Source organism: Chrysochloris asiatica, unplaced genomic scaffold (assembly GCF_000296735.1).
Source record: "Chrysochloris asiatica unplaced genomic scaffold, ChrAsi1.0 scaffold00300, whole genome shotgun sequence".
NCBI classification, from domain to species: domain Eukaryota; kingdom Metazoa; phylum Chordata; class Mammalia; order Afrosoricida; family Chrysochloridae; genus Chrysochloris; species Chrysochloris asiatica.
In genome coordinates, this window is record NW_006408818.1 from 1,574,103 (window position 1) to 1,584,523 (window position 10,421).

At 38.6% G+C, this 10,421-nt stretch overlaps 1 protein-coding gene and 1 pseudogene across 1 annotated transcript in view; one reads left to right on the forward strand and one right to left on the reverse strand.

The window, feature by feature from the left end:
- CDH18 (cadherin 18, type 2) overlaps positions 1 to 10,421 on the forward strand; it is a 606,534-nt gene that overhangs the window by 156,194 nt on the left and 439,919 nt on the right. The window lies entirely within an intron of this gene.
- LOC102832976 overlaps positions 821 to 10,421 on the reverse strand; it is an 18,207-nt pseudogene continuing 8,606 nt past the window's right edge.

The following is a 10,421-nucleotide window of genomic DNA, read 5'->3' on the forward strand; positions in this document are numbered from 1 at the left end:
TAATCTTTTGAAATATTAAACTTCATCTTGCACACTCAAGTCATCATACATACTGGGCAAAGTCAGAACTTTTATATTTGAGTTTATTCTTCAGTTAACTTTATAACATTACAATGTTGTGGTTGTTTGTTAGGTGCCATCGAGTCAGTACTGACTCATAGCAACCTTATGCACAACAGAATGAAACACTGCCTGGTCCTGGGCCAACCTCATAATTGTTGACATATATATGTGTATATATATATATATAACACTACTATGTTGTTGTTGTTATATGCCGTGGAATCAACTCCAACTCATAGCGACTTTATACGGGGTTCCTGAGGCTGTACATCTTTACAGGAACAGAAAGCCTCATCTTTCTCTAGAACAGCTGATAGTTTCGAACTGCTAACTGTGAGATTAGCATCCCAATTTGTAACCACTATGATACCAGACAACAACAACAACAACAATGCTACCAGAGCTCCGTATAACACTATTATGTTATTGTTGTAGTTCAATGCCATCAAGTCAGTACTGACTCATAGCAACGTTATGCACAACAGAACGAAACACTGCCTAATCCTGGGCCAACATCACTACTGTTGCCACGATTGAGCCCATCGATGCTGCCCCTTTGCTAATACATCTCTTTGGGGGCCTTCCTCTTTTTCCCTGACCCTCCACCTTACCAAACATGATATATTTTTCTCTAGTGACTATAGTTGAGTATTAAAACAAAAACAAAAGCTAGCAGTGAGCATATTAATGATTACAGTCCTTCATTTACTCACTACTGCATATAAAATGCCAGCAGTGTTATTCACTGGCCCCCGTATTAAGAGGTCTGACACTGAACCCCAGCTCTGGGGTGAAGGTCATCAGCCTCATAACACTTCTCCATTATAATGGCGCCATCTTTCCTGGTTAGGATCACAGTCCACAAGGTCTACCTGACCCGTTTCATCAATCTCTTCTACTTCTTCCTCTCAGGTAGGAGTTTTTCTAGCAAAGACAGTTGATCAGGAAACAGAAAACCATTCTCTGGAAAGTTTACCTTAAATTTGAAGATTAGGAGCCCCTTTTCGGATGTTTGTTGTTGTTGTTGTTGTTGTTAAGTACTGTTGAGTCAATTCTGACCCATAGCGACTCTACAGGGTTTACAAGGAGCATCTGGTGAGTTTGAACCACTGACTTTGAAGTTCAAATGACTTTGCAGTCTGATGCATTAGCCCACAGTGCCACACCATGGTCTATGATAAATTGGCATACCTTCATTTAGCACACATTTGATATCTTCATGCTTGAAAATCTGAGAGGTGATGACTACCCTTCTGTGTCAAGATTGGCTGTTGGTTTTTGGAAGCCAAACAATGCTTCAACCAGTTGTAGTTTATACACATGAAAAGGTCTTTGCCTCATCTAGTAAAAATAGTGTGATCCTTCTGATCTAAAACAATAATTATATCTCCTGGCTCCAGTCTAGGCTCTTGGTCTCCTTCACCATGGAATGTTATCTTCTGGCCATCTTTTATGCCTTTGTTAATCTGAACTTCTAGAATCTTCTTTTCTTGAACTATCGTCCTTCCTTTGCATCTTTCACATCTATCTTTAGGGCTGATGCGTTCCCCATGGCACTCCATGCACACAGACTGAATTTGCTGGAACATTCCAGACCCTATCTGATGTGTCTGTATTTGCATCCCATTCCCTCAGCAGTTAGGACAGCACTCTACTGCTCCTTTCTTAACCCCTCAGCCTTCATATTTGTCACAAATCACAATCTTTTACAGAGCTAGTTTTTCTTGTTGCACTATTATATAAATCTAACGTTACTGAGTGGAGTCCTGGTTTGGCACTGTGGGTTAATGCATCAGACTGCAAAGCCGTTTGAACTGCTGGGTCAGTAGTTCAAGTTCACCAGCTGCTCTTCGGGAACCCTATACAGGGTAGTTATGGGTCAGAACTGACTCGATGGCACTTAACAACACAACATTACTGAGAGTTGATGCACAACATTTTTCACTTTCCTTTCTCTCTGCATCCTTCCATCACCTCCGAAAAAACATATCAAAGATGTCTGTGGGGGAACCAAAACCACCACCTGTTCCACCCTCTTTGATGGCCTGCTCTCCTCCTTTGTCATATAATTCTCTTGTCTTTGCATCAGAGAGCAGCACCTCATACATTTGAGAAATCTCTTTCAACTTCTCACCTTCATTAGGATTCTCACTAGCATGGTACTTCAAAGCCAGTTTCCTGTAAGCTTTTTAAGCTCTTCCTGGGTGGCACTGGATTTGATCCTTGAAACATCATAATGAGTGGGTTCTTTCACTATTGTTTACAATTGTTGCATGGGCTGAGGCTGATGTGTGGGAGCTGGAAGGAGCCCATCACTGTGCACGGTTCAGACAGCCGCCGCTCCTCCACCTCTCACAAAGAGTTCTGGAATTCAATTCCATTATTTTTTCATTTCAATTTGCTATAAACATATTGAAGTTCCCTCATACATCAGCTCTATATTGTAATAAAATTTGATAAATCAACAATAATGCAAAGTACTTGCTATAATGTGAAACTGCTGTTTTGTTAGGTTTGTCAAGTTGGTTACCAACCATTGTGACACAATAGAAGAAACACTGCCCAGTCCTGGGCCTTCCTCACAATTGGTGTGAGGTTTGAGTTTGTTATTACTGCCACTGTCAAATCCATCTCATTGGAGGTCTTTCTCTTTTTCACTGAGCCTCCGCTTTACCCAGCATGCTAGCCTTCTGTAAAACTGGTCCTTTCTGATAACAGATTCACGGTACAAGAAATGAATTATCCCCACTTCTTGGAGCATTTTGGCTGTACTTCTTTCAAGACAGATTTGTGTGCTCTTCTGGAAGTCCATGATACTTTCAACATCCTTTGCCAACATCATAATTCAAGTACAATGATTCTTCTGTGGTCTATTATTCATTGCCCAAATTTCTCATGTATATGAAATGATTGAGAATATTATGTCTTATGCCAGGTTTACTAAGTCTTCAAACAGTCATCTTTACTTTCTAACACTTCAAATGAAAAGTTTTTAAACTTTTTAAAGTCACACTCTATTTATGACTTTTCTTCTTTGACATTTACAATATTCCCTATACTGCTTTTGAGGTGGATCATTTTATGCATGTTAGATTTCCAGGGTTTTGTGATCACAATTAGCCCTGTTAACCACCTTTTATAGCACAGTTGCCTAATAAAATACATTATTTGATTTCTTGTCTCTTGCTTCCAGGAGCATTGATTGTGGAGTTAAGCAAAATGAAGGCTTTGAGAACTCCAAACCTTTCTTTATTTATCCAGGTGTTATTTCTCAGACCTTTTGTGAGGATTTTTGTTTTCTTAACATTGAGGTGTAATCTAAACTGAAGACAATAGCCTTTGTTCTCCTTCAGGAAGTATTTGAAGTCTATTTTCACTTCCAGCAAGAAGCATGGCTGTGTCATTTGCATATTAAAGTTTGTTAATGAGTCTTTCTTTCATCCTAATGCCATGTTGTTGTTGTTGTTGTTGTTGTTGTTAAGTGCCATGTAATCTGTTCATACCCTTGTTGTTGTTGTTGTTGTTAAGTGCTGTTGAGTCGGTTCCGACCCACCCATAGCGACCCTGTACAGGGTTTCCGAGGGTGTAAATCTTTACGGGAGTAGAAAGCCTCATCTTTCTCCCGCGGAGCGGTTGGCAGTTTGGAACCGCTGACCTTAAGGTTCGCAGCCCGATTCGTAACCACTACGCTACCAGATAGTGACCTAGTATAGGGTTTCTGAGGAGAGGCTGGTGAGCTTGAACCACTGACCTTGAGGTTAGAACTGCTTTGCAGTCTGGCGCATTAACCCACAGCACCACACCAGGACTCCATAATGTCGTGGTCATCTTCATATAAACCCGTTCTTGAATTATCTCTTTAACACAGAGATTGAATTAGCATGGTAAAGGATACAACCTTGGCACACTCCTTTGCCAATTGATTTTAAACCTTTTAGTATTCCCTTGTTTGGTTCTAATGAGTGCCTCTTGGTCTATATATAGGCTCCTTATGAGTCCAATTAAGTGTTCTAGAATTCCGATTCTTCACAATGTTATTCATAGTTGTGCACAAAATGTCGCACAAGCCTCTGCTTCCACAGCACTGTAGTTTAGAAGCAAAATAATTCATTGTAATAAGCACAGAACCTCAGATGCCATACTCATAATTAAGAAGTTTATTAGGGGAGTTAACAGGTTATAGTACAGGGTCAGACATGCTCACGGCACAGTTGTTGGAGTCAGGACAACCTCTCAGTCACATCCACAGGCAAACCTCTCTGTCCTGCCAATGTCATAAAGCTCTTCTCAGGCTGCTGATAAATCCCACACCACTTCACCAAAAGTCTCAGTCTGAAGACACAGGGCTCTAGCTTTGTGCTCAGCAATCCGAGCTCTATAAGTTAACTGTCTGGAGGGACACTACTCTATAAGCAAACCTCCTGTCCAAAATGGCTCAGTTTTACTCTTTCCACCCCTTTGGCTCGTGCTCTGGTCTTCGGCTGTGCTGCGGCTCCTCAATCACTCATCAAGTATCACACAGTTTGCTGTTCTTTGGTCCAGGAGGTTCAGGCTGGGGACTGGAAGACCAAAGGTCACACTCCATTTCTGGCCTTTCTTCTTTGATGGTTGTAATAGTCCCTTATCCTTATTCTAAAGTGGATCATTTTATTCACTTTAGAGTTCCAGGATTTCACTGTTAACTGCTCAAAATTAAATTTTATGATCTTGTCCATATATTTTCCTGCCTTTTATTATCTTTTGCTTTTAGGGCAAAAATGTTCTCTGGTGGGAGTTTACAAACACTATAACCAGAGAACCAAAGAAGCTCTAGTAGCGTAGTGGTTACAAATTGGACTGTGAACCTTAAGTCCAGCAGTTCAAAACTACCAGCTGTTCCATGGGAGAAAGATGAGGCTTTCTGCTTCCATAAAGATTTACAGCCTTGGAAACCCTGTACAGAGTCCCTATGAGTCAGAACTGACTCCACAGCACATAACCACCACCATAACTAACTAGGAATAGTTAAGGATGATAAGGCATCTGTGTCCACAAATTAAACAGTAAAAAACAATGCATTAGGAGCTGATGAAATAGAATGCAGAAGGGTCACTTGTGATACAATAATGAATGATTGTTATCAGGACCGATTGTGAGGGTTGGAAATGTAAAGGTAGATGTTTTGTAGCAAGGAAGGGAGTGATTAACTCTCCAGTCTAGGAGCAGAGATCTCTGGGACCATCAACGGAGAAGAGCCAAGAGCAGGACGCTACCCAGAGAAGCAGTGAGGCCCGAGATAGAGGCAGAGATGATGACGTGGAGTGATAAAGTGGCTGGGGACTTTGGATCCAGAGAAGGAAGAGGGACTGTGTGCTGAAGAATGGTGGTGGTGGGGGAGCATAGGGGGTGGGTTTATAGGGTATACCCTTTGGTCGGTTGATGATGCATGGAGGGGATTGGAACCATGGCAATGAAATGATATATGGTGGAATAAATGTAAAGCTAAAGTTCTGTCATGTAAAATATCATATAATTCACAATAAAACATAAAAAAGCACACCAATGCATTAGTCTTGACAGTGGGAATATTACAGTCTAGCTTCATGAATAATGTTCTATCAAGAACATAATTCTAATACATTTGACCCATAAAAACAGAAGTTATTGGTAAAATTTTTTGAGAGCTATTCAAGGGTTTTACACAGCCAAACACATATGAAATCTTATATTAATGTTTCTTTATATTAAAAAATCTAGTTTAACATGAAATCAACAACTCTCTAGATGATTTATTTCTCATACTACAAAATGCTGAATAACTCAAATCATTGAATGTAAAAGTGCCAAATTTTAATTGAAACATATTAACTATATTAGAATTAAGTATAGAACTTAACATTACTACTTGGTAGTGTATACTCATTACCCTTTGTTAGAGTATGAAAGACATTTTGGGAGACACTGTTAATACCTTCTATATTTGTCAAGATTTAATAAGGAATGCTAAGCCCACTGCCAGTCAGATCAATAGAGGGGGTTGAGTATGAGGAATAATTTACAAAGTTGTAGAACTGAAAAGTCAAATAGTGGCCTAGAAGTTAGCATCACTAAAACTGGGATGGTATTGAGTCTGATTCCTTATGTCTCAAAGGTGCTGCATGCCATATGGAAGAAGGTATTGGGAGGAAACAGGAACCATTGAATACACATATTCACCAACACATAGACACCAACCAAAGTAGAAGGTATATTGGCGAAAGAAAGATTCTGTTTTCTACTTGCCAGTTTCCTTCCAGTATTTCCCATTGTTCAGTTGTTAAGAAAATCTGATCAGTAGCAATGGCAAGTGTTATATTAAAAAAAACCCAAAAAACAGAGCAGAAAAAGATGAGAAGATTAATCTGAGAATCTGAGAGCAATAGATAAGTATATTTACAAGATGTATATGACTGGTGGAGACATACTTTGTCCAGTCCCTTTTTATTGCAACTGTTAACTTTGCACACCAATAAAGATAACTGCAGAAAGGTACAGTGAGTTTCTAACTACCTGGATATTGAGTCTTTGTAAATCTTCTACTACATATGCTCTTTTGATGAAATACATGAACTAGCTGGGTCTTTGTCTGTGAGGGTATGCTATAACGATGCCTCTTCTCAAGTCGATGCATCTGGACTTTCAGAGATTATCATCCAGAAAACACAGGGGAAATTTTCAGGGAATATTTAAAATTTAAACAAGGTTCAAGAGATTATGAATGGCAGGAACAACAGAATATAGTGGTAACAATGTGAGAGATCAAAATGTGAGAATTCTGCATTCTCCAATTGCTTGTATTTTTTAATTTTAATGGGTGTGGCGCTGTGGGCTAATGTGTCAGACTGCAAAGTAATTTGAACTGCAAGGTCAGTGGTTCAAGCTCACCAGCTGCTCCTTTGAAACCCTATTCAGGGTTGCTATGGGTCAGAATCAATTGCACTTAACAACAACAACCTGTAAAATGATACTAATATTATTTTCTCACATAATCGTTTTCTCTATTAAATTCAATAACATATATCTGAGTGCTTCTTACTGCATGGGCACTAAACACATTTTAGTCTATTAATTATTATAAGGTTTTTTCTACTTAAGAAATATCATATAAAAGTTTTTTGAGTAGTGTGGAATCATACTTTAGATAGTACCACAAAAAGATCTAATTGAAAGCATAGAGCAATGAACATTAACCATGATTTTTAAAAATACAGCTAGCTGTCTTTTTTAAGTGCTGTTGCATCGGTTATGACTCATAATGACCCCTTTATAGGGTTTTCTAGGAGCGACTTGTGAATTTGAACGCCATCCTTGTGGTTCAAACTGACCTTGAAGTCCAGTGGTTTATCCTACAACACCACACAAGGATCCCTACAGTTAAAATTGTTGCTGTTGTTAAGTGGTTCCAACTTATAGCGACCTTGTAGAGGGTTTCCAAAGAGCAGCTGGTGGGTTTGAACTGCTGACCTTGTAGTTCACTGTCCAGTGCTGATCCACAGCACCACAATGGTTACAATAGTGAGTATTTATTTATTTATTTGATACCCAGCTGCTTCGTAAATGTACTTGAAGTCTTGTTATTTATGTTTTAAAATCCCAATGACTATTGAGTGACTACTCAGAGCTGCACCAAGTTACACAATGAGGAGACTTCACTGTTACTGCTCTGTTGGTAAAATAGCTGTCCTCCTCTGTAGAGTAAAAATTTAAGCTGTTTCTTGATGACTATTGCTTTCTCACCATCCCTGGGAAAATCTCTGGAGAATTAGGTCTTCAGAGATTGCCTCAGAAAGCTTCTCTCAGCCTTCATAAATTTTAAACTTATTTGTACTCAAAATTCTTGTTCAACATTGATTCACTTGAGATTTTTAACAGACTCATGAACCCTGACAAGTCAAGCTTAGCGATTTGCCATCTGAGAGGGTATTTGCTTGGCATTAAAAGGCCTTATTAAATATTTCAAATTGGTCTTTAGAGACTTCTGAGAAAGTCCACTTTTTGTACCTTTCATTGATATGTAACTTTACAAAATGTGTGTTATTCATACACAGTAGTATAAAAAGAAACCGAAGGAAAAGACTAACATGGCGCAGTTCCCAAAGGAAATGAGACTTAAGTTTTATTGTAGAAAAGAGATCTTGAAAGCTTTTTTTTATGTACTTAAATCTTTTTCAGATTGTATAAAACATCAGCTGAGAAGCAATCATCCCTAGCATGCAACAACAAAGTGTGTCACAGAAACATTTGAAATAGAATATCGTATTGCAAATAGCTAATTCAGGTTTAAAATTCAATGAATCTGTTCTTAATGCACTTAATGGAAACAGTTGTTAAGATGAACAATGCTTCTCCTCAAAGGTTTAAAGTGTTCTTTGGTGGAAAGCCACTTATATAGGGAAGTTGCTTATGGTTTGATATTAATATTTATTGATCATACACATACAATAATCTTCAGGAAAAAATAAATTCTTGTTTGAATAGTCTAGTGGGAAAATGAATTTTTAGGCATTCTCTCTAAACTGCATATGTGATTTTGACACTGAAAAATATGATGCACCAACCATTTTACTTTTCATCTGGGTTTAATAATATTTTATAGTGGCCAAACCAAACTCAAACACTATACTCCTAGTTAAGGAGTTTATTAGATAAGTCACAGGTTACAATTTGGGGTCAGAAAGGCTCAGGGCACAGTTGTTTCAGTCAGCTGCTGATAAAAGACCTTAAGACACATCACTGTACCATAAGTTTCAGACTTCTGTTCTAGCATAAAGTATTGGCACTCAGTTCTAACATCAAATATTGATATTGTACAATGATTCCCACACTCTGTTGGGTCACCTCTCTCTGGAATGGGCATAAATATGGATCTAGTCCAATCAGTTGGCCAAGTAGTTCTCTTCCAAACTTCTTGTCATGGAGGAGTGAGTGCCTCTAGTACAGCATGAGTTTGTTGAAATATTTCAGTTTGTAATTGTTATATCAATTCCTGGAGTTTTGTTCCTTGCCAATGCTTTCCTTATCTTACAGTGCCACACCAGGAGACTATATATATATATATATATAGATTGTTTTCATTAAGTGCCATTGAATTAGTTTTGATTCAGTGCAACCCTGTATAGCATTTTGGAGGAGCGCTGTTGAGTTTGAACCACCGACCTAGCAGTTGAAACTGGCCTTGCAGTTGAATATTTGTCCTATAACGCCATAACAGTTCTCCTGATTACTATGAGTCAGAACTGACCTGATGATCTTTAACAACAACAACAACAACAAGCTCTACCTTCACCTTAGCAGATAGAGTGAATCAAATTGAATACATGTGCTGGAAAAGACAGTGGATAAGCTCAATATCATAAGTCAATACAAGATCAGAGGCCAAATGTGGAACAGACCATTAATTGCTCATACGCAAATTCAGGCTGAAGCTGATGCATATGAAAACACCTCCACAAAAAACAAAATATAACCTTGAGTATGGTAATGGTGGTTGTGTGCCGTGGAATCATTTTCAACTCATGGCAACCTTTTATAGGCTTTCCAAGGCTGTGGATCTTTACAAAAGCAGTAACCCTCATTTTCTGCTGCAGAATAACTAGTAGTTTAGAACTGCTGACTTTCAGGTTACCAGCCTGACTTGTAACCACTATACTACCAGAGCTCCTTAAATATATACCACCTGAATTTAGAAAACATCTGAAGAACAGAGTTTATTCATTAGACACTAATATCATGAGATCACAAGAGTTAGAGAATAACATTAAGTATATCATACATACATAAGTAAGAAGGTCTTTTAAAAGACAGGAAAAAAAGAAAAGATCAAGGTGGATGTCAGAAGAAACTCTGAAACTTCTTCTTAAGCATAGAATTTAAAGAGCTGGATGACATGAAGAAGTAAAAGAGTTAAACAGAAAATTTCAAAGGTATGCACCAAAAGAAAAAGTCAAATATTAAAAGGAAATGGGTACCTGTCTAAGACTGAAGCTCCAAGGGAACACATGAACAGGCATGTAAGCTTGCTGGAGACCTCATTGGTCTACTGGGGAGCAGAAGAGGGGAAAAGGCAGAAATGAGCTGAGGTCAACCATGTTCCATATATTCACGTTGACCTGGAGATGAGAGAGAGAAGAGGAACAGCTGGGTTGGTGCAACGTGTGGTGAGACCTGGGGATACCTGAACCAATGGACAAGGACATAGTTAAGGGTGAAACATCCATCTGATATGAAGTAAGGGGAGATGCACAAGAACACCTAAACTTGCAGATAATACCCATTTGACCTAGCCTTTATGGTTTGATAACCAGAAGTGGACTAGATGAAGATATTAAAACAAAACAAAA